Source organism: Fukomys damarensis, unplaced genomic scaffold (assembly GCF_012274545.1).
Source record: "Fukomys damarensis isolate Sample0158 unplaced genomic scaffold, DMR_v1.0_HiC HiC_scaffold_1, whole genome shotgun sequence".
NCBI lineage: Eukaryota > Metazoa > Chordata > Mammalia > Rodentia > Bathyergidae > Fukomys > Fukomys damarensis.
Genome location: NW_022900913.1, coordinates 65,576,249 through 65,601,898, shown reverse-complemented (window position 1 = coordinate 65,601,898; position 25,650 = coordinate 65,576,249). Strand labels below are relative to the sequence as shown.

Here is a 25,650-nt window from a genome sequence, read left to right as displayed (position 1 = left end):
TATAGCAAAATAAACCTAAAATGTGAATAGTTTAGATACCAAAGTGAGGAATACAGAATAAGAATAGGAGACAAGCCTACAGCATGGACACAGACTAGATTGGGAAGTAGTCAGGGGAAGAAAAACAGTAATCCTTGAGTATCTCCACTTATGATGCAATACTTAGATATATTATAGGTTGAACTTTTAAAATCCAAAATCCAAAATTTTCTAAGTGCTGATATAGTACCTATTTTAGTTAGGGTTATCTGAAGGAACAGAATCAATAGAAAATAATGTATAATTATATTAGGATTTGTAGGATAGGCTTTTAGGATCAGAGGCAGAATAGTCCACAATTGCTTCCTGTGAGATTAGAGGTGGAAGAATCCACAATAGCTGTCTCAAACTGAAAGGTCAGAAGATCCAGTAGATGATCAGCCTGATAAAATACAGCACCAACATGTTGTTGAAGGCAAGGCAGCTCATTGTAGAGTCACCTATGTGATTCTACTCTAGATGGCTGAAGAAACTGGAGAATAGTGTTCAAAAGCAATATCAAAGACTGGAGTTCTTCTTTACTTTTCTATTCCAACTGCGCTATATTGGTCTACGTTACCTACATTTGCGGTAAGTCTCCCCACCACCTCATTTTGCTGGATTTAATATCAGTCATCCAGAGACAAATATCCAGAGAAATGTGTTTTAATAATCTCCTAGGCAGTTCTTACTCAAGCAAAGATAACTCATCACAATTTAATCATAATCCATTCTTTGTCACCTTGAAAAATATTTCCCAAACCATGTTTAATCTCCAAATACAATATCATTTATAATTATGGCAAACATGATACATCTATTCTGCTTAGAAACAGAAATGCATTAATTCCCTACTCAGAATAGAAGACCAAGATTTTTTTCTTTTGATGATGCTTACTCTTCCCCTAACATTTCATAACTTACATATAATGTAGATTTATATTCTCCTGAAAATTCTCCTGAAAATTACAATATAATAACTGGTCATATAGTCCTAGCTGATATTTATAAATACCTTCTATTAGTCATTCTGTATTCTCCTGGCCTTCAGCAAACAATTCAGCAGGTCTTGTTTTTTTATTGTTTATTGTTACTTTTAAAGTATATAGTACAGTTACATTTATCATTGGAATCTTGTACCTTTACATGGCAGATCTTGGTTCTAATTTTTCCCCATACCCCTACCCTCCCTTCACCACCCTCCCTATTTACAAAGACTTCATTTCCATTTTTCCATTTTCTTATATTTTTTCTTTCCCTTTATATCTTTTCCCCTACTCTTCCCAATTCCCCTACACCTTTAGTCTTTTTCTTTCTATTCCACATTGTCAATTATACCATTAGGGTCATATTTACACTTTTAGCTTCTCATGCCAAAGAAACTATTTGGTATTTACACCTGTGTGCCTTGTTTATTTAACTTAAGAGGATGGCCTCAATATGCATCCATTTTCCTAGGAATAACTCTAGTTTCTCATTCTTTATGGCTGAATACTACTCCATTTTATAGAAAAACCACAATTTCTTTAACCAGTCTCCAAATGATGGGCAATTGAGCTGTTTTCAAGTTTTAGCTATTACAAACTATGCCACTATAAACATGGGAGCAGATACATCACAATGGTATGATTCCTTTAATTCTCTTGGAAAGATACCCAGCAGAAGGATAGCATGGTCAAATGGAACCTCTAGTCCTAGTTCTTTGAGGTATCTCCATGTTGATTTCCTCAGTGATTGCACCAAGTCTCCACTCCCAACAACAGTGGAGAAGGGTTATTTTCTCCCCAAAACCTGCCAGCATTTTTCATTGGTTGATTTCTTGATAGCAGCCATTTTTTGTGGGGTGAGGTGGAATCTCAGTGTTGTTTCCATCTTCATCTCTCAAATGACCAATGATGCTAAACATTTTTTCATATATTTATTTGCTGACTTCTTTGTCTGAGAAATGTCTGCTCATTTCAGATGCCCATTTTTGAATTGGGTCTTTGTATTAGGAGGTCATATGTTTTGAGTTCTTTATATATTCTATATAGTTCTTTGTCTGAGGAGCAGCTGTTAAAACATTTTCCTCACAATTGTAGGTTGTCTCTTAGCTCTGTTGGTCATTTCTTTCATATTTCAGAAGCTTTTTAATAAGATGAGATCCCAGTTGTTGATTCTATGTGCTAGTTCCCATGCTGAGGATTTGCTCATAAAGTATTTTTTATGCTGATATCTTTAAGAGTTCTACCTAATTTATTTTCCTGCAAGTGTAGTGTTTCTTTTTAAATATTTAGATCTTTAATCCACTTGGATTTTAGTTTAGTACATGGTGAAAGATAAGGCTTTAATTTGTTGTTGTTGTTGTTGTATTTTATTTTTGGTACTGGGGATCAAACTCAGGTCCTTGCTCTTGTGAAGCAGGCACTGGAATCACTGGGCTAAATCCACAGCTCAATAAGGGCCTAGTTTTAATCATGGCAGGTTGAAATCCAGTTTTTCAACACCATTTATTAAAGAGGTTATCTTTTCTACACTAAGGATGGTTGGCTCCTTTGTCAAAGATGAGGTAGCTGAGTACATCTAGAGTTGTTTCTGTACCTTCTAATCAATTCCACTGATCCTTGGGTCTTTTTCTTTGATAGTACCATGCTGCTTTTATCACAGAGGCTTTGTAGTATAGTTTAAAGTTGGGAACTGTGATACCCGCTGCCATGTCTGTTTCCTAGAATTGCTTTTGCTATTCTAGGTCTTTCCAGGTTCCCAATGAATTTTTGGATTATTTTCTCTAGTTGTGCAAAGTATACTGTTGAAATTTCATTTGGGATTGCATTGAATCTGTATAGCAATTTTGGTAGTATGGCCATTTTCATTATGTTGATTTTTCCTACCCAGTATCAGGGGATATATTTCCATTTTCTTATATTCTCTTTGATCTCTTTTTTCAGAGTGCTATAGTTTTCAGTGTAGAGGTCTTTTGCTTCTTTCATTAGATTGATTCCTAGATACTTCATTTTTTGGATGCTATTGTGAAAGGAATTTTTTCTCTAATTTCTCTCTCAGTGAGTCTGTTATTTGTGTACAAGAAGGCTATTTATTTTTGAGTGTTGACCTTGAATCCAGCTACTCTGATCAAAGTTTCAACTAAGTCTAGAAGCCTGTTTGCAGAGTTTTTTGGATATTCTTTGTAGCGCATCATATCATCAGCAAATAATGACAGTTTAAATTCTTCCTTCCCTATCTTTATTGCTCTAATTTCTTTCTCTGGTCTAATTGCTGTGGCTAATGTTTCCAGAACTATATTGAAGAGGAGTGGTGATAGTGAACATCCTTATCTTGTTCCTGATTTTAACATGAAGGTTTTCAGTTTTTGGCCATTTAATATGGTGGTGGCTCTTGGTTTTTTTATAGATAGCCTTTATTAAATTGAGATATAGACCATCTACTCCAATCTTTTGCAGGGTTTTTATCATGATGGAAATGGTCCAATTTAATCAAATTGCCACTAGATTGTAGGCTGATCATTCCAAGGAATGATGCCATATCAGGGACTCAATGTTAGTATTTGTTGCTGGCATATGGGTCATTCAGCAATGGCTGTAGCCAGTTCAGCCTTGGTAGCCCATTTATAACCTCAATCTCTGTCACCATGGCCATTTTGTTCATGAGTCTTTTGGGAAATGACAAGCTTGGCTGGAGAAAGAAGTTAACTGCTATCCACAGAATAAGTTATCTTGTACATTTGACTACTAAAGTCTTCTTCTGCTGAGGCAATATTTTTGTGAACAGTTACATGGGACAAAAATATTTTCACAACCTTCATATTTATGGAGAGGTCTAGCCACATATTCTTGCCCATATGTCTTTGTAACAAATTTCCAATCATATTCTTTCCATGTCCTTTACTATTTAGACAGACCCTTGTCTAATGCCCATGAATAAATATAGTCATGTATTTGGCCAGTTCTTCTAGGCAAGATTTATGACTAGATGTACTGCTTAAAGTTCTGCCCACTAAGAAGATTTCCCTTCACCACTGTCCTTCATGTATGTCCCTCAAGTGGGTGATACTGGTGCAGCTGCCCACTTTAGGATGATGCCTGCATAAACAAAACAAAACAAAACAAAACAGAAGAATCTATAAGCCACCCTCTAATCTTATCTTTCTCTGACACATGATGACAGAGTATACCATCATGAAGCCACAGGTACATACTGGTTTGTATAACAGAAATAGGAGCCATGGGGATATGCGCCATTTTTTCTTTTAATTTAGTTGTACATTTAGGACTCACTGAGACCCAGTTATGTATGTACCTTTTTTTTTAAAGAGATGTGCTGTACAAATCTGTAATGCAGAGAGACAAACACTCGAGTGACTACTGTTTTACTTCATTCCAGGAGTGGAGTTGATTGCCACACCAGGGCAGTGCTAGCTGCTTTCTCTAAGAAGTAACATTTTGATCCTTATTTACGTTTGGTTTCTCAAATCAGAGAAACTATTTGGTATTTACACATGGATGTCCTATTTGTTTCACTTAAGGGTATTACCACAATGTGTATACATTTAACTATAAAGGTCTCTAATTTCTCATTCTTTGTAGGTGAATAGTACTCCATTTTAATTTTTTTAAAAAAACACATTTTCTTTACCCAGTCTCCAGTTGATGGGTGCACATATATTGCTGTGGTATGTGCACTTCCAGCTTTACAACAGGGTGGATCAGAAAGCACCCAGTTCACGATGGGAAGCTCAGGTTGCAAGATAATGGTTGAGCATTCATTTTCCACTAAGGCCCAGTAGTAGTTTCTCAATGGGAGAGTAATTGCCTGCAAATGATGGCAAAGCCTTTCTGCAGAATCCTAAGGGTCTATCTATGGGGGTCTCACAGAGCCTCAAGGAAGTTTCCCTCTCTGCTCCAGACACCTCAAATACCAATGGATCTGCTGGATCATACAGTTTAAATGACACAGCAGCCTTCACAGTAGGCTGGATCTGTCCTATTTAAACTAGAGGCTGTTAGAATTACTCAGTAGGTAAATGGGCTAGAGTAACACACCCACGTGAGGAATATGATGCTTCCTAAATCCAAGTAGGCTCACTAGGCTTTATGCCTCTTTTTTGGTTGTAAGAGGGGCCAGATGCAACAGATTATCCTTTACTTTAGAAGGGATACCTCCACATGCCCCACAGCATTAGACTCAGTAATTTCACTAAGATGGAGGGACCTGAAATTTTAGTTGGATTTATTTTCCATATTCTGACATGCACTTGACTTGCCAACAAGTCCAGAGTAGTTACTACCTCTTGTTTACTCAGTCTGGTTAGCATAATGTCAAAACAAAATGGACCTATGTGATACTTTGTAGAGGAGAAAGATGATCAAGATCTCTCTGAATTTAGTTGTGACCCAGGGCTGGAGAATTGATATAACCCTGAAGTAGGACAGTAAATTTGTATTGCTAGCCTTGCAAGCTGAAAGTAAATTGCTTCTGGCGAATCTTATGGGTAGGTATGGAAGAAAAGCATTCACGAGATCAACAGTTGCATATCAGGTACCATGAGATAGGTTAATCTTCTCAAGAAAGGAAGCTATATCTGGTACAACAGCTGCAACTGGAATCGCCATTTGATTAAGCTTTCAGTAAACTACTGTTTTTATCTAAGATCTATTCTTCTTCTGTACATGCCAAATAGGAATGGTAAATAAGGATGTGTTGGGAACTACCAGCCTGCATCTTTCAAGTTCTTGACAATGGCATCCCTCAAGGGATGCAATATTGTTTTTTATTTACTATTTTCCTAGGTAAAGGCAACTCTTGTAGCTTCCATTTGACCTTTTCCCCCATAATAGCCCTCATTCTACAGGTTAGGAAACTAGTATAAGAATTCTACCTTTTACCAAGTAAAGCCATCTCAACTATGCATTCTGGAACTAGGGAAATGAATGAGCAAAGGATGGACTTGGGAGAGTATTAAACCCACTATGAATCAGAAATTGGCTAAAACTCCATAAGCCCCTACTGTTACTGGAGAGCTGTAAAGATGTTTTGGATCTTTTACAGTCAGCATTAGTCAGAACCAGTGTTCAGTAGTTCCCAAATTGTTTGATCATTTCCTATTTTCCAGTGTATGGTTGTCCTGGTAAAAGGTCTCATGTTCCTTTGTGGCAGGATGGGAGAAAGGTTGACACTATAACTTTTTGGCAGTACACTATGACCATTCCACAAGGGGACCTATCCTCCTCTTTATTTGAGGGGTTCTGGATCTGAAAATGGCTAAAATCTGGGAACTAGTTGGGCTGTGCTTCTCTATTGCTATAATTTGTTCATTTGCCCTAAACTATTTCTGCTTACATAAATCTAGTAAAATCTTAGCTGCCTTCCTGTTTCACTCCTAGTATCATTATAATTAATTAACCATTCCCATAGGTCTACACGTCAGGCTATTCTGATCAGGGCTTTGCTTCTTCTTTCTATTATGGTATATCCACATTGCTTTTGGCAGTTGAGTACTGCCAGTTTGTCCCTGCCACTCTGGGATCCTATTATACTGCACCATTTTAGTTTCCCAATTGAATGGTTGCAGCCCACCCTAAGATTTGCCACACAGAGAAGCATAATGACGTAGTTTTTCAAGGAACCTCGTGCTCATCTCAATAGTCTGTTTTCAGAGTATTTATGAAGAAGACATTTTTTGGACTCTCCAATGGTGGAGGAGAGTGTTACCTCATGAACAAAATTATTGAAAATAATATAAACAGTTTATGCATGTAAAATCTATGTAAAACATAAATAAACTTTGAGCTTAGAATTGTTTTTCCCCTAAGATATCTCCTTGTCTCAGGATTCACAAATACTCCAAAATCTAAGAAAATCTAAAATATGAAATACTCCCGGTCGCAATTGCTTTATAAAAGAGAAAGTCAACCTATGGTAGAGTATTTTTTCAGAGCAACTTTGCAAGTTAGGCATTACTAACCCTATTTTACAGATGAAAAGGCTAGCTTTGTGGATCACAATACAAATTTGTATATGATTGTCTCAGTGACACCATGAGAAGGAATGGCATAAATGAATGCAGTCATCAAGAAATTTGGGTTCCCCAGAGAGTCTGAGAGAAATGAGACCATGGTGATACCTTACAAGTCTTTTTGAGCAGGATGTCAAGGCCAGTTGGCTGGAACTGGAACCAGGGATATCTGTCATCAGAGAGGTCAAGCATGGCTGGCTGCAGCTAGGGAAGGTTCTCCTGGGGAGACCTGTCATCCAGAGACTACTGGCTTGCTCCACAGCCTGCCCTTGCTCTGCTCATATGCAGGTCCCACAGGATGCTGCAGCAAGTTCATAATGGGAGAAAAGATGGTCTGAGCTAAAGCTCTGCTGTGGAACAAGAACAAACTTGACTGGGGCCAACTGTTTCTAAAATGTATACTTGGTTTTCAAAATAGTCTATAAGCACAGCCCAGAGGAAAGAGGCTGGAGCAGAAAAACAGAGGACAATCTATGAAGATGAAAGCATTACTGGAATTGGAGTTTCATCATAGAACTGAAGTTGCTGAATGTAGGTACTGAAATAATGAAGGGAAGACTATGTGTTTTCTAAAAACATGGAAGCTGGGACTTCTTGGTATGTGACTGGCTGATGCTTAAAGGAAAAGATTTTAGAATCACCTTTCCTGGCTTCCACTTAGCTGTCTGTATATGACTGGACGATGGGGCAGCTCCTGTGGAAAAATGAACCAAAGACGTGAAACTTTGTAAAGAGGGTTGAAACCAATCATAAGAGGTCTCAGAACTGGTCCAACACTGAAGAGTTCACTTAGTCTTCTCCTTTCATTTACATTTTAGGAAACTGAAAGAGAAAAGTGAGTTGCCTTATTGCAGGTCAAATACATTAACTGATCTACTCGCTGGAACCCCCAAATTATGGAATAGAAAAAGGTCAATGACTCTTAAATATACCTACTATAAAAATACCCTACTGTCTCTCTCAAAATATGTTTTGGGGTTACTATGTCAAAAGTCTCTAGTTATCAGAAAGGAACTGCTATATCTCAGGTTAATATTTGAGTAAATTATAGACAGACATTGGGAGAACTGGTGGGAGGGATGGAAAGACTCTGGGTCTCAGCTGTGTCAGATGTTCCTAGAATGTTAACTCAGTGGCTCTTTCACTAGAGAAGGGGCTCTTCCACCACTGTGTACTTACATACAGGTGGTTTCCACTGAGAAGCCTGAAGATTATCTTTGATATTTTTGCATCCAAAATATATAACTCTGATGATTAAGAATAATTTGAGAGACTAAATAAAAGGGTGAACTCTGATGAAATTTAGGCTTTTTTCTTTTGCAAAACATACCACAGATTGCTAATGGGAAATTTTTCCTTCCTTTTATTTTTGGAAATTATCTTTTTGTGCTATTGCTTGTCTTCCTCAAGAGCTAAAAGATGATTATTTTACTTAGCCCTAAAACATGTATAGTGTTTTTGTAAATTAGCAACTTTAATATTTAGCAACAAACACCTTTTGCATTTATAGCATGATTGAGGGCTAGTGCTTTAGCCAATTGGAGTTCAATGTGCAACTCCACCCAACTAATTCCATCCTTAATAAGGGGTTCAGAAAGATGAAAATTACAAACCTCCAAAGTTTGGATGAGAGAATCAATATTGGAGGCAATATTGGAGACAGCTGTTTTGTCATCAGTTATTGAGTATCCTCTATTCTGTCAATTATGAGAGCAATGATAGGACAGGACTGAAGTTACTGATGGTAGTATATAGATTACATATTTTCTTATACATATTCAATATTTACTTGCATCTGTTACAGTAATTCATTGACATTGTTAAAAATCTCAGGAAGTAATTTCCACCCTGAACAAAGCTGAACTGATATCCCAAGAGGTTGACACATTTGAACAAAGGCAGAGTTTGTGTCACAGGCAGAAGTAAAACCATCTCTCTTACCTGGAGTTAAGAGAGCTTCTACATCATCACTTTGGAGAAGGATAAGACATCTGCCAGAGATTCTGAAAGAGCAAAGAGTGGGTGTCAGGGCCAGACACTAGACACCTCTGTCACCTTTGGCAGGTCCACTTGCTGTAATAAAAGCACACCTCTGCCAAGGGGCCTGCAAATTTCCTTTGATATCTTCATATCTGAAACTGGTAACTTTGATGAATGAGGCTATCCCAATGTGACACTGTATGACAGGCAGGAAGGCTTGATCTTTCTTACCTGTGATTAAATAAATAGGCAGGTGACAAATACTCCCAGCCTGTCATGATTTAACTTGGGAAGTTTCCACTGTACAGAGGTGTGAAAGTATACATATATAACCTTTTATTTTTTACTGTTAAGCACTGGAGCTACTCAAACTTTGTTTATATATTAGGTATTGTGTTAGAAGATTTTGCTAATGTATATGTTCCTAACATATTGGTTTTTAATTTTTTGAAAAATAATGATTACATTTTTATGAAGTACAGAGTGATATTTTGATACATTTATAATTATATATTGATTAACCTAGGCTATTTAAGCTATCCATCATCTCAAATACTTATCATTTCTTTGTGATAAGAACAGTCATAATCCTCTCATAGCTCTTTTAAATTATTAGATACACTATTGTTAATTATAGTCACTCTCAGTATACCTTACACATGTTCCTGCTATCAGTTGACTTTGTACCCACTAAGTAATCTCTCTCCACCTCTCTCTGCCTTACTCCTTTGCAGGGTTCTAATAACCACTGCTCAATTCACCATGCTTATGAGATCAATTCTTTATCTTTTCACATAAAGTGAGAACATTCAGTATTTGCTTTATTTCAATTATTTCACATAACATACTCCAGTTCTATCCATGTTCCCCAAAATAACAAGATTTTTCTCTTTTTTGTGTGTGAAAGAATTGTTAGTGTGTCATCATGCATACATACCACAATTCTCATCTATGCATTCTTGGATGGGTATCTTGATAATTCCATACCTTGGCTATTTTGAATATTGTTGTAATAAGCACAGGAGTATGGACATATCTTTGATATTCTGATGCTGGTTCCTTTAGATGTATACCCAGGAGTGAGATTGGTGGATCTTATGGGAGTTGTAGTTTGGGCTTTGTTTGGGGGGGGGGCAGGGGTCACCATACTTTTTACCATATGAGTATGCTAATTTAAATTCTCTGCAGTAGTATTTTAGAGTTCCCCTTTTCTCGGTATCCCTGCAAATACCTGCCATTTTCAGGTGATCTTTTAAATAGTAGCCATACTGGCTAGGGAAAGATGATCTTTCACTGTGGCTGTAAACTGCATTTTCCTGATAATTATTGATGTTGAATTTTTTTGAACATTAGTTCATGATTTTGTATCTAGTTTTGAGAAATACCTGTTCAGATTACTCCCTATTTAAATTGAATTATATGTATTTTATTGTTGTTCATATTTTTAAATTCCTTATATGTTTTAATTCCTTTTCATAAAATAGTTTTTAAATACTTTCTCCCTTTCTGTATGTATTTTTCTTTATTGATTTTTTTTGCTATATGAAAACTGTTTAGTTTTATGTAATTCTATTTGTCAACTTTCTTTTGTTTCATGCTTTTACATCCTCGTCCAAAAAATTCTTGCCTAGACAAATGTCATGGAGTGCTTTCTTCTTGGAATTTTATAGTTTCAGATCTTACATTTATATCTTTAGTCCACTTTAAGTTGATGTCCTGTACATAGTAAGATACAGACTTTGTATCTCTTTCCTCTATAAGGGGATATCTAGTTTATTCAGCACCATTTATAAGAGATAGTGTTTCTGCATAGGTTCTTAATTTCTTTGTCAGAATCATTTGGCGGTGACTGTTGGGGTGTATTTTTGTGTTTGCTCTTCTGTTTCATTAGACTATGTGTCTGTTTTCATGGCAGTGCCATACTGTTTTTTTACTATAGTTTTGTAGCATATTTTAAAGTTGGGTAGTGCAACATCTCTAGTTTTGTACTTTTTTGTTAAAGATTTCTTTGGGTATTTGGGAATTTTCATGGTTTTATACAAACTTGATTGTTTTGTACTGTAGTAAAGTATGACATTAATATTTTGAGAAAGCATGCACTATATCTACTGATAACTTTAGGTAGTATGGACATTTTAACAATAATCCTCCAATTCATGAATGCAAGATGTCTTTCTGTTTACTTGCATTCTTTCAATTTCTTTTTTGTAGATCATCAGAGAGATTATTTCCTGGTTAAATTTATTTCTAGGTATTTGTTTTGGTAGCTAGTATAAGTGTGATTTATTTCTTAAATTCCTTTTCAGCTAGTTCACTGTTGGCATATACACATGCTACAGACTTTTGTATGAAGGTTTTGCATCCTAAAACTTGACTGAATTCATTTATTAATTCTGATAGCCTTTTAGCAGAGTTTCAATATTTTTCCATGTATGTGATCACATCCTTCTTCCAACGGGGGCAATGGTATGGTGTTGCCTCCTTTCCAATTTAAATGTTTTGTGGGCACGTTTCAGATAGATGAGGCTTAAGTGTATCAGTCACCTTTTCTGTTTCTAAACATAGTACTGACATTCACAACTTAAAAGAGGAAATGTCTAATTTGCCTCATGTTTGGGGGAATTCAACTCATAGTCAGCTGGCTCCAGAGCAGGAACATTATAGGTATGGTGGAGCAAACCTGACTAGTTTCATGGTGGCTGGGAAACAGAGAAGGGGCACAGTGCTGAACAGGAACAGGCTTGGAGCCATACATAACACTCAGGTTCACCCTCGTGATTCACCCTGACATATCCAGGAGCATGCTCTACTAGTCTGCTAAGTCCTTCTTAATCTAATGAAATTGACAAATCAGGATTAATGGTCATACTAAGGTATGATGTTCAGTAGGTGACTTGCATTAAATGCATTTTCAATTCATGATGACATATTCAGGATGCAATTACTGTATAAATCAAGAGGCTTCTGTAATATGTTTCAATGTTTTATCTCAGAGTTCATTCCTAGTTGGGATGTTCAGTAGTACTGGATGTTGGTTTTCTCTGGTCACCCCTGGTAGGAAAAGTTATACATGTTGACAAGAAATGAAATGTAACTCCTAGTGTCCAACCTGTTGAGTAGAATAACATGTCATGTTAAATACTGTCATCTGGAGCCTAACAATCAGGCTTTTGTGCAAACTACACCAATTTTTTGCAGCCTGTCTTTTCTTTGTTTCTGTTTTTGTTTTTGGGACTGGGGATTGAACTTGGGTCATTGTGCTTGTGAGGCAAGCAGTGAAACCACTGGGCTAAATCCCCAGTCCCAACCTGTCTTTTAAATATGTCATGTACAGTCTCCCTCCAAATTGAAAACTTTCTCACTTAAAATCAATTTAATTTTTAAAACCCATTTTCCTTTGATCTCTTCTTTGTTTCCACCTATCCTAGAGTCCATAATTCTCCAGGAGTCCTTCCCTTACTGCTTGCCTTGGGCTGTACTAGTTCCAGGTGAAATCTGAGTAGTTATCTGGCTTCCCCTTGGTTTGTCAGAGGGAAGAATGAACTTCTTAATAACATAAACATTGATCGTGATAAGTCTTGGACTAGTAGTCCTCAGAAATGGACCATGGTATCAGCCCACTCTCTATGGCAGATAGCACTTAGTCTACATTTCGGCTTTTTCTTTTTTATCATAGACTTATACAATAGCAGTGATTGATTATGGGAGAATGGATTGATCACTTGACAAAATTTCAATTTTTAGTAGTAATATCACAATATACAAGGATTAATTCTTTAAAAATGATTGGGTATACACATTTTCCATGCTGAAATATTTCAAGACTGTCCGTGGGCATGGTAAAATTTTGATTGACTTATTCAAAAGGTGTAGGTTAAAAACATACACATACCACTAAGTTCCTGGATGACCTTTCCGAGATATTGTCTTTCTCAAAGTGTTAGTTTCTAATCTCAAAATAAGCATACTCGACAAAACCAAAGTAGAAGCCACTTGTGCACTCTATGCTTAATTAATAATCCAAGCATTAGTCATTCATTTTTTTCTCCAAAATATAGATGTAACTTCACAGTCTTTTATAGCTCAGCACTCAGGCGATGATCATTATTTCATGAGATTTTATGTAATATAGAAAATCCATGTGTTATCTCTGAATAGCAGATTTCAAATAAGGTTCTAATATATTATGGCTTTTTGGTACACCCAAAGAAAATTTAAAGATATTTATCTGATAATTTTTTTTCTATTTGTTACATTTCATGATATTTTTTTTCTGTTTTCAAAGCTTCAAGTCAATTTACTCTTCATAACAAAATGGAAGACAGTGAATTTTGTTTTTGTGTATCAGCTAGCAATAGCTCCACAACAAGCCCACATATAACTCAGTGATATAAAATAATAACTATTCATTATTGCCCACCAGACACAGAAAGGAAAACATGGGGAAACTTTAATCAATGGGTACTAAGTCAGAGTTAGATAAGAGTAACAAGTTCTCTTATGCTAGCATGTAAAAGTGAATGGGTACTTTATATTTTATAGAGCTAGAAGAATTTTGAATGTTTGCATCATAAAGGAATGAAATATTTGAGGCAACAGATATGTTTAAACATAGCCTCATGAGGTCTTACATGCATGCCAACATATTCATGGTTTATTTCAAGAGCTATAGGAGAAACTGAATACTTATTCAATGTCTCCCATCTTAGATGGCAAAGATATAGAATAATTCCAACACTGCAAAATGTTCTACTTGACAGCTCTGTATAGAAGTTTCATTTGCCAGTAAACTCTCTATACCAGTGTAATTGAAACTGTGGGCACTGATGAGCCTGCTAAGAGGAAAAAGTAGTTAGAAGATGCCCTTATTTTGAGGAGCTCCAATACTTAATGGAAGCAAGAGGTGGAATAAGCCTACAAATGAGGCAGAAAAAAAGTGACTTGAAGAGTAGAAAAAAATTCAGCATAGTGACATCAAAAGGCTGAAGATACCTTTGGATTCAACAATCGGTGGTATTATCAATGGCTGTTTTAATAGAAGAAGTTCAAATTACAAATGAACACATCCAAACCCAGTAAATAGTAGAGAAGTCAGATGCAAAGGAAAATAATAACAGATAATACAGGGTACTGAAAGATCTTGATACTTTTGTGGATTTTAAAAAGGAGAAGCAGTCATAGGAAGAATGTATTGAAAGAGAGAGAAGACAAGTTTACATGGCAAAGTTTCAAAAGATTTGGGAACCTTGGGTTTCTATGGGGGCCCACCTGCCAGGTGAGTCACTTTCACTATGACGTGTTTATACTCCTGAAGGAGTTGGGGGTGGGAATGTAGGATAAATAGGATCAATTCTAGGGACTTATAGCAGGGACATCCAAGGAGTGAATATATGGGGAGGTAGCAGAATGGGTTGGGGCCATTCTAGATCTGAGAAGAAGAAAAGATAACAGAAAGAAAGGGTAGGTGCTGGAGGGCTGAGACATCTATGTTCTCATGTATGTGAGCACAGGAGAGATTTGTAGGATGCAGGCTTAGGCCAAAAGAGAAACATTAGAATTTCAAATCCTGAAATGGAACACATCCATTTGCTGAGATTTCAGTGAATTGCTAAGGAAAGATGATGAACGTTGAAGAGTAAACCACATAAGTGTGTTATTAGTCTTAAGATGGCCAGGCTTGAGGCAAAAATATAAAACCAATGGTGTTCTAGAGCTCCAGTGAATATTGGAGACAAGGGTTGAGCTGCAAATATGGCAAAGCCTAATGAAACTGTATTCAGTATGGGAAAGTTGTGGTCTAGAATTGGTGAGCAGCCCTGATGTGATTTTTTTCTTTTTATAAAATGGTAATTGTGTTTTTCCCTGAAGGCCATTTGTTCTTGTATGGTGCACTGCTTATAGGCTGTGCCTAATGAGTGATATGTGCTTGAGAAAAAATAAATAGTTTTCTTCCACTGTTTGTTGAAATGTGCCAAGTTGCTAGTGCTGAGACTATGTCAAGTTTAATCAACAGTGGGGATCCTCTGGTTAACATCAGGTGATAGCTGGTGGATGAAAATGCGCTGTGATCACGTGTGGTTCTGGAACAACCAGAAATTCCACCTGGAACACTGATCTCTCTGACCTCACAGAAACAGTTTCACTGATGAGTACAATCCGTGTGTACCAATGGATCCAAGGACATTTCTCTTACCTTGCTAGGCAAATGTTTGAGCAGTGGGATACCACTATGATTTGAAGAAAAGTAGTGATGTATTACTAGAGAAACTTCAGTTGCCAGGCTGGGTCACCAGAGTTTATGCCTCACAGGTATCCACAAAGAGAAAGCATGTGCCTCAGCATCTGGGAAGCCACATTTCTAATGTGAGCACATGTCTCAAGGAAATCGATCAAGTCCAAAACTATGTGGACAGCATTTTATAAAGTGAACAGAATCTCATCAGCAGAGACAAGTCAGCAGGGAGACAGCCTTAAAAAAGCTGTGCCTGGCATAAACCAGAACTCTAATGTACTGGAAAGTTTGCTAATATAAAGAATGGAGGAAGGGTGCACATAGGAAGATAGGAATTTGAGAATTAAAGATTTTACTGCAAGTCAGAAATATGGTCCCATAGTTTTTATTGGGCCATAAGCAAGATTTGTTTGCATTTTTCTAATATAGTAGGAAGTCTCATAAAGAATTCCCTCATGGTTCCTCAGCTCTTAAAGTCACATCTTCTATCTCTGTAAGTCACCCCTACTGTATAAACTTGACATGTTTAATTGTCCACAGAACACATTTATGACAAGTGGGCTAATTAGGTATTTGTTAGTTCTTACCACAAAGTTATTACTTTAAATCATGAAATCAGATGGGAATCTACTTTCCCAAATCAGGAAGATTGACTGGACGAATGATTCTTAAAAAGCACTTAGCCCAGACTTTTATGTCTCATAAAACTAGTTCTAGAAATGTTTTCAGATTTTTATTTACTGCAAGATTAGTATCTGTTATTGTAAGAGCTATTTAACCTAATAGATTGCTGGGTTCCACGGCAAGAAGTAAGGAAATATAGAAAAATAGAGCACATTATAGCTTCATGATTTTTTGAAGTTTTGTAGGAATATTTTCTATGCTCAGCACAATGGAGGCAGCAAGAAATAATTGAGCCAATTTTATCCTATATTCTAGGAAAATCTAGTAAATCGCTTTCTTGTTACAGAAGTTTTTAAAAAAGTTTGCTTCATGTGTTAGTTAATTCAGTCATTCAAATAAAACTATAAAGAGGACTAATAGATAACTCGAGTCATGGCCACTTTTAGGGAGAGATAGAAAGGGAAAAGACAGAATGAGGTCATTGATAAGAATTTGAAGTATAATAATTTTGGAGGTAATGTGAGAGGAAAAGAGTCATAGCCCAGAAAGGAAAGTGAGTAGATCAGAGACCAAAAAACAAACTCACAGGGTTGGATAACATTTCATTCTTCCTCACAGTAGTGACATCTGTGTCATACCACACAAACTAGAAAGGGAACTTCCACTTGGCCTTCCGGATGAAATGGGGAATGAGGTAAGAAAGGGAGAGAAGAAGGGATTTGACACAGTTGACATCACAGAGAAGGGGGTAAGAACATCAGCTGGGTTGGAAGAATGGAGATGTAGGTCCCTGGGCTACAGACCAGAAATTGGTAAACTATAGTAGTGACACAAATGCTTCTCAACAAATGCAATTTTTTTTAACCGAGTTCTCCACTTTTCTTTGTTTAAGGTACACTGCACTGGGCCAAGCGTGTTTTTCTAAAACAAATTAAACACAGTTAAAAGATTTTGTACAAAGATATACAAAGTTGTGAAAATCCTCATCGAAAAACATTGTTAATTAAGCAATTACAGTTATTTTTTATTAATGACCAAAGAACTAATGTTTTAGATACACAGAGTGCAGGTTTTGCTAAAATAAAAATTTTAAGAGGGCTTATTTTGTGTTAGTTATATTTTAATCATTGCTGAACAAATTCATATTTATGCTTGAGGAAAAAGAGCTAGAAGAATTCAAAGTCATACATATGGATATATATGTATGACGTATTTTTTTCATTGCCTTTCAGAAAAATTATTCTTTAAGTCATATTTTTCCAGTGACTGTTTCCAAGTTTTAAAGTAATATTTCACAAGCCCCATTTATCATAGCTTTGATAGTGTTCTGTTTCAGTCATGGTCATGGCTGCTGAAAGGCACACGGAGTGACCTTAGCTTTGGTGCCCACTTCCCATCCAGGAGTCATTGCTTTTAGCCACTCAGATCTGAGTCTCAGTAATAGTTTGGGTGTGAAATGTTTTCTGAAGGCCCCCATGTTAAAGGCTTGGTTCCCTGGTGGCTCTAATTGAAGGTTGTAGAAATTTCAGAAGGTATGGCCTGGTGGGGAGTGTAGGTATTTGGGGAATCTGTATTCCACCCCATTTTAGTTATTCAATAGGTATTTGTTTTGACACGTATTGAAATTAGTATCAACTGAGCCTATTTTTCTCTGACAATCCAATTCTATAAGTAAGCCAAAAAGGACAGTTTGTTTATAATTCTTTGTATCATTTTATTAGTCAGTTTTTCATCACTGCAATGAAAAATCTGAAATAATTAACTCATAAAGCAGAAAGGTTTATTCTGACTCCCAGTTTTGGAGTTCCAGTCCAAGTTTGGGCAGAGTCACTGTGTACCTCCAGTAGATGCTCTGGATGGAAATATCAGGAGGCATATGGCAGTAGGAATTGCTCAGCTTGTGCTCAAGAAGCAAGGGAAGAGGAAGAAGAGAGGGCCAGGAAGCCACAGTCCTCCTAGATTTTATTATCTCAAACAGCTTGTACTTGCTCAGTAGTCAGGTACTGCCTTGCTTTTCCCCAGGATTCCCACTATGTGGACCTTTGGAGTTGTGAAGCTGTATATATTTAGGAACGATTGTTAAAAGGAAATGGAGCGGGGGGTGTGATTCTTGTTCTGACTGGCCAGATGATAACACTATGCAGCAGGTTTTCCACAGGTCACTGCAACTCCTGTATCACCAAGTATACACTGAAATGAGAAATCACATTGCCTATATTCTATGTAAGTTGTCCATGATGTTATCTTCCCAAGGCCAACGATCTTGTCAAAAAAAGGTTTTTTTCAAATTATTTCCAAATGTATAGAGGAAAATAAAGATAGCACACATTTGCTATCTAACAAGTACCAAGGGCTATCCTAGATTTTGAACTTCTGCTAGTAAAATAAAACAAATAAATCACTTAGCCTTGTAGCATATAAAATCTAGTTGGTATAAATTAACTCCAGATTTTGGCATATTGGCTTATTTTGATTTACAGTGTTGTGAGCCATTTTTTGATCATATCTTAGCATATATTCATGGAAATTTTTTTCATGGAAATTTTTAATAAGAAATGTAGAAAACAGATTTTTTTGGTTAGATGATTGTAGTTCTTAGATCCTGTCAGAAGCATTTTATTTAATGCTGTTCTCCTCCAATATTGGAAAAAAGTCATGCTACTACAATATTTCTGCATCTTCCCTTTCTTTTTACTTATAAACACAATTACTTAATGCCTTAAGATTTGAGAATGTGTATTACTGCTTAGTCCCAGAAAAAAGCAAGAATAGAAAATATGTAGAATCATTAAAATTTTTTAAAATTTTTTATACTTCTAAGCACTGCTTTATAGTTCTATGTTACCATATTGAGATATAAATTGAAACCACTTCAAATTTAAAAATTGAAACCAGTTTTAAGTTGTGTTCTCAGATTTTACCTTTGAGCTTGGAAATAGACTATACTTTGCCAACACTTAACCTTCACTAATCTATATGCCATTTTTGGTCCTCAGACCTTTCACTTAAGTAAACTATAAATATCTTTGAGACAAATTATGTGGGTATCAACACATTTGATATTTGAACATTAATTCTCACCTGAATATGCATATTTATTAAATGTTAATACATATAAATCTAAAGGTTTTAATTTGTTTTTGAATAATAAAGTGTTATTACATTTTTCAAAATGCTTCTTTTGTAATTATGGGTCAACACTGTCTGGTATAAAATTTAAAATTCTCTCCAGAAAACAAAACAAATCTTTTTTTTTTCTTCCGCTCTGTGAGGCCTGTTTCCATGTCACTATATTGCTTTCTTTATAGCCTGGCTGATTATGAAAGTGTTTGGCAATGAACAAGATGGAACTTGAGGACAGATCTGGGATGGAAAATTCTCACAGTAGGGCCTGCTGACTTGATTGCATTATCACCATGGCAACACTCATCGGTCAGTGCAGCCAGGTAATGAGATGGCTTAGTTCAATTAGGGTTTAAAGTTTTCCTCTACTACTGTGTATGAAATTTACAAAAGCATTTGTTTAAAAATAGGCCACACTCTGCTATGACAGACTCATAAGATAATCTTGTGTTCAATAGAGTACACACACAAAGGTAAGCGAGCAAACCTATCTCTGGGCTCTTCCATTAATTTTTCCTTGAAAAAAAGAAAGCAGAATGCTTAATATGCCTCTGAAAAAAAGTAACATGTTTATAAATTCTGATTAAATATATTTGGGAAATAAGTTGAGATATTTACACAGAGCTCATTTGGGCTTCACTTATTGTTAGGCAGCCTGGCTCTAAAGAGAGCTCCATCATTTTGGGTTGGAGTTTTGAAGATGCTGCCCACAGGCTGACAAATGTCTAAAAGGAATCAGCTTATGCTCATAGTTCAGTTTCTACTCCCATTTCCCACTTCTTCCAGGATATTCTTTCTAAATGACACATAAAAAATGGTGCCCACTTATTGGGGGCCATGTGATGTTCTGCTTCATGTGTATTTTGTGTAATATTAAGATAAGGGGAAATGTGTTCTCATCTATTCCATGCTTGAGACTGACTTCTTCTTTCTCCTCTATGAAGTGCAAAGCTGACCTCCCAGTGACATGCAAAATAGAGACCAGGGCAGACATTCCAACCACTCCACCTGCAAGCATCTGCATCTGTTTTACATGTTTAAGGTTGCTTTCCATATCTACTTTTTGTCCTTTCTCCTGAGTTTTCAATCTACCTCTGTGAGCCATCTCTGTTGGTTCTTCTCATTAGCAAATATATACACAAATTTTCATATGTTAAAAACACCAAAAGAACATAATAGAATATGTGCTCTTGGTTTTTAACACTTTTTTTTTTTATTCCTACCTTCAGGACCAAACTTATTTGAAAAAGAGTGGTTTATTTTCTCACTTCCTTTTGACTTGCTGAAATTTGTCTCTTTCTTCACTGTACTGAAATAGCTTTCAGTGAAATCAGGCACTGTACTTAATGAGGCACCAGATATTAGACTGCAATCGGTTACACAATATGGAGTAAAAGATGTCCTTGTCCTCAATGCATTCACAAATCATATTTCTGATATACCTATCAGCACTGAACTTTCTCCCTATGAAATTGTCAGTGTGTACGAGTTTTCTCAGCCTGTGGGTGCTGAAGTGCCTTTGTCATTCTCCCACGCAGATCGCCTTCCTCTAGCAGCTCATTGGCGATGCACTACACCAAACCTTGTCTATTAATTTCACTGGACTTTCGATTCAGTAATGCTTTATTTACATACTTATTATTTCACCACCAAATACTGCCTTTAAATTTGTTGTGGGTGGGCTGTCCTTATGTTTTTTTGTTTTGTTTTGTTTTTATACCAGGGGTTGTGGGGGGGGTCGGACTCTACCTTGTGCTTGCGAGGCAGGAGTGGAGCTATTGAGCTAATATCTGGCCCTGTTTGTGTTTTATTTTTTTATTTTTTTCAGCTTTAATTGAGTTTATTGGTACATTTTAGGGATACAGTACTGTTACATTCATTGTTGGGATCTTGTACCTCTACATGACAAGTCTTGCTTCTCATTTTATTCCCCTTACCCCTGCCCTCCCTTCACCCCCTTATGTTTTAATTAAACTCTGTGTTTTGAGAGTATTAGAGATTTTCTTGTTAAATAAAAGAGTGAATAGAAGAGAGGAAAAGAGGGGAATTGAAATGTGTTATGTACATGTACCAATTTTCTACAGTGAATGTAATCATTATGTACTGTAAAAAGGTACTAATAAAAGCAAATAAAATAAAATTTAACACAAAATAAAAGCAAACAAAATTCCCATAAAAATACACAGATAATCTTCCTGAAGACCAATTTATTAGTTTTTTTTCTTTTATTGATCATGATTTTATATCAGAACTATGAATTATTTTTGCTTAGTTGATTCCAAAGATTCTCTTATTTTCTAAAACATGAGCAACTTTTTATTCTTACATTTTACATATAAGTATATAGTACATTTTGAGTTAATTTTTATGTGGTACAATATGGGGTCAACGATGATATTTTTATTTGCTTGTAGATATCAAATTGATCAAGCACTACTTATTGAAATAATATAATTTTCACTTAGCTATAAATTCCCTAGTTTCTCATTCTTTGTGGCTGAGTAGTATTCCATCTTATAAAAAAAAAAACATGCATCTTCTTTATCCAGTATCCAGCTTATGGCAATTAGACTGTTTCCAAGCTTTAGGTATTACAAACTGTGCTGCTATAAACATGGGTGAGCATATATTAGTGTGCTATGATACTTTTAATTCTTTTGGGAAGATGCCCAGCAGGAGAATAGCTGGATCACATGGGACTTCCAATCCTAGCTGTTTAAGGTATCTTCGTATTGTTTAAGGTATCTTCCATGATGGTTACACTCCCACCAACAATGAAGAAGGGCTCCTTTCTCCCCACAACCCTGTCAGCATTTGCTACTGCTTGATTTCTTGATAGAAGCTATTCTGTGTGGGACACACATGTGTAAACACCGAATAGTTTCTCTGGTGTGATTAAACTAAACATGTAAATAAGAATAAAAATATATAATTGATATTGTGTAAAAGGAAAAAGGTCTAAATGTGTAGGGGAAGTGGGAGGGGTAAGGGAAAGGTATGAAGGGAACAGAAAGAGTAAGAAAAAATGGAAAAAAAAGTCTTTATAAATAGGGAAGGGTGGAGAGGGTGAAGGGAGGTCAGAGGAATGGGGAAAAAAATAAGAACCAAGATACATCCTGTAAAGAAACAAGATCCCAATGATGAATGTAACTGCACTGTATACCTAAAAATGTACCAATAAAGGAAAAAAATATATAATTTTCATTGAGTTACTTCTAAATTTTTGTCAAAATCAGTTACTATGTTTGTATGGTTGTATTTCTGGGTCTTCATTAAATTCACTTATCTTATGTTTCTATCCCTGTGTCAATACCATGCTGTCTTGATTGTTGTTGCTATATATGCTGTCACGGAATCAGATGCGGTGATTTTTTCCTGCTTTATTCTCCATTATCAAATTATTTTTTGTACTCTAATGGATTTACTTTTCCATATATTTTAAAAAAAATAATCTTATGTACATCCACAAAATCTGTGGTGTTTTGACTGGACTTATTCTAAACTTCCACATCAAATTAGAGAAAGCTGGCACCTCTATCAGTTTCAGGCTTCTAACCCATAAACTCCCTGCGTCTCTCACTTGATTTCTTAAATCAGTGTTTTATTGTATTTTTGTCACCTCTTGCTGTTCTTAACAATTGCTTCTACCCCATGGATTCAGTTTAGAGCTATAAACCAGTGGCTATAGAACCTTCAATACAATTTCATCCCTCACCATTTTTTCCCCTGCATATCACAGCTGGATTCACCTTGTCACAGATAAAATTCAACTTTCTTTGCCAGACTACTCCTTCTTTTAAAGTTACTGTGAGGTATTCGTTTCTTAAATTAGAAATCTGGGATTTAATATATATAGCTTTCATCTACTACAACTAAATGATCACAAAGACAAGTGCGCTCATACCAAAAATCCTTCTGATCTACGCTCTCTTCTTCCTTAATGCCAGTATTTCACAGTTCCCCTCTCAATCTACATATGGCAGTAAGACCCTACCAATCCGCCTGTCTCTACACGATATTTTTTAATGATGAATACATGAGCTCCAGCTAGACAGATGTAAGGTAATAAGGGAAAGAAAAAATATGAGAAAAGTTGTGTATGGGTACCAGAATTTACTCTTGGGTTTTCTGTGCTTGAACTTGTGAATCTGCAATGGAGATAATGAGTAACTCTGACTTATGTAAACTGCACTCTATGGGCTAGAAAGAGACAGGAGTAAAGCAAAGGAAGAGATAGAAAAGAAATAAAATTTGTTATGTTGTAGATCAAGCAAAAAGCTTCTTTTCATCACCTGGACCAAACCAGCATCTGCAACCCAACATTTCTCTCAGGGATCTTGCAGTTTGTAAGGTCTTCCACCACCCTTAAGTAATCCTGGCCTGTCTTCAGCAAGAATCTTCTTCATCAGTCTATTCATAAACCCCCTCACTCATGATCTTTCTTCCTAGTAATTTTCTATTTACTGAACGCCCCTTCTCCCTGCTCCTCATCAACAAATCCATATATGTCCTCATTGTGCTTGTATCTGAGCCCAATATTGTGTGGTCCTTTTGCCTATTGCTGTGGTCTTGAATAAAGTTAATCTTACCATGCCTAACACACATCTTGGAACAGTATTTTTTCTTTAATATCCTCACAGAAAAAAACCCTTGCATTCTTGATGTTACAGCCATTTTACTGTCATGAAACATTGAGGGATATAGAAACTAATAATTACAACATCTCTTTTTATGGGCGGAAACTAATTTTTTGTGGTGCTAGGTATTGAACTCAGGGTCTCGCACATGTTAAGTGCATGTACCAAAACTGAGCTATATTCTAGCCCCTGTTGGGCAAAATTTTGAATCCTTTTCATGATTATGAGTGCTAGAGGAATCAGACTTTAAAAAAGACACTGGGGCCCTTGAATGGAGATTGCTGTGAAAAAAATAAATGTACACATGTGGTGCAGACTGAGAATCTGAGACAGCAGGTAGAGGGAGGTGTGTTCCATCCGCAGACCCCGTCTTAGCTTCTTGGTGCTGCTGTAACAAAGAACAAACTGCCTGTCTTCAGACAACAGAGATTTATTCTCTTATGGTGTTGAAGATGTCAGTATGGCTGGTTCCTGTTGATATTTTTGAGGAGGAATCTCTTCCATCTCTCTTGTATCTTCTGAAGACATCAGGGAAACAATAATGTTCTTCTCTTAGCGATGCCCCTTCCATCTCTGTCACAGGTCACTCTCCTCCTGTTTTCACATGAACTTTTCTCCTTCCATGTTTTGCCCCTCTTTTTGAAAGGTTACCAGTGGTAGGGATTTAAAAGACCCCTTCCCAACTAGGTCATATTTTAAGGCACTGGGGAGTTAGGATTTCAATGTGTCTTTTTCAGGAGGACACAGTCACAACTCAATCCACAAACTATACCCTTCCAAAAGATCATACATACCTCAGAGAAAGAACTATTGTATAAAAAGGAAAACTTCCTTTACATTGTTGGGACACTGTCAGTTCTATAGAAGGAAACCATCTTTGAAAGCTAGCTATGAAAGCAGAAGCATTTTTCTACTGATGTGGTTAGAAACGAGCACCATAATTTTGGTTTTAAAGTCTCATTGGTGAGATTAATGCTTTTCCTAAAAATGAAAGATGAGAAGAAATTGTCTTTACAGACACCTTGACTGAGGAAAAATAGAAGTGAGTGTGGCACAAAGGGAACTGGAAGGAAGTTTGAGAATATTCTCATCAGGTTCATGTCATACCTTATTTGTATTACCTTTATTTAAAAAATATTTTGGTCATTGTTGTTAGTGTTATTATTATTGTTACAGTGCTGGGGATTGAACCCAGGGCCTTTGCCCTGATCTATATCCCGGGATTTTTTCAACTTTTTATTTTAAGACAGGATCTCACGCAGTTGCTAAATTTCCCTGACTTGGCTCAAATATGTGATCTCCATGCTTCAGCCTCTCAGGGTGTACTACCATGGCCAACGCCACCTAATGTATTTAAAGAAATGCTCTTGTGTAAATGAAGAGGTCATTCTAGTTCCACTTCTTAATTTTTCTCTTAGGACATTCTTCACCTACTTTGCACCTACATTTCTTGATTATCTTAAATCGTATCTTCTTATTTTTAAATTCTTGCTTTTGGATCTTCTTTTCCCACAGGCATTCTAGGATTAAGAACAGAATCATTCAGTAAAAGGTAAATTTTATATATTTAAAATGTTTTTTTTGTTCTCGTTGGTCATTACTGAAAGATTAAAATAGTCCTAAACATTTACCCCTGATAGATGGTTGAATTGCCCTCACCTGTAGAGTTCATTTTGGTGATGGCCAACTTTCCTTTCTTCAGTAAGTTAGCCTGATTTTTATTTTTATTATATTCACCTCTATTGCATTGGAGACAGATTCTGTCCTAATTATTGTGTTTTCTTGCTTGGCTTTTGAAATCCATATTACACATATATGAAGCCAAATTCTAGCTTGTTGTGTTTGAGGCTATTTCTGCCTATACAATTTTGCCACATTCTAGTGTTAAGGATTATGTTTACCATCATTCAGAGTTCTACCATTGGCTGCTGCTCTTCCAGTTTGTTTGGATTTCATGATCTCTGTATGAATGTGCAAAGAGAGAGACAGAAGATGTTTACGGTGAAAAACATTGTTTGCTCCTT

General features: G+C 36.3%; 2 long non-coding RNA genes across 2 annotated transcripts; one reads left to right on the top strand and one right to left on the bottom strand.

Moving 5' to 3' along the window:
- Positions 1-4,037: 4,037 nt before the first annotated feature.
- On the bottom strand, positions 4,038-16,520 carry LOC104861220. The gene is made up of 4 exons (XR_779934.1): positions 16,453-16,520; positions 8,972-9,033; positions 7,672-7,724; positions 4,038-4,097 (listed from the first exon to the last, which is right to left on the bottom strand). It is a non-coding gene; the product is annotated as an uncharacterized LOC104861220 (long non-coding RNA).
- Positions 16,521-16,622: 102 nt separating this feature from the next.
- Positions 16,623-25,179, top strand: LOC104861221. Its single transcript, XR_779935.1, has 3 exons — positions 16,623-16,678; positions 19,175-19,312; positions 25,142-25,179. It is a non-coding gene; the product is annotated as an uncharacterized LOC104861221 (long non-coding RNA).
- The last annotated feature ends 471 nt before the right edge of the window (positions 25,180-25,650 follow it).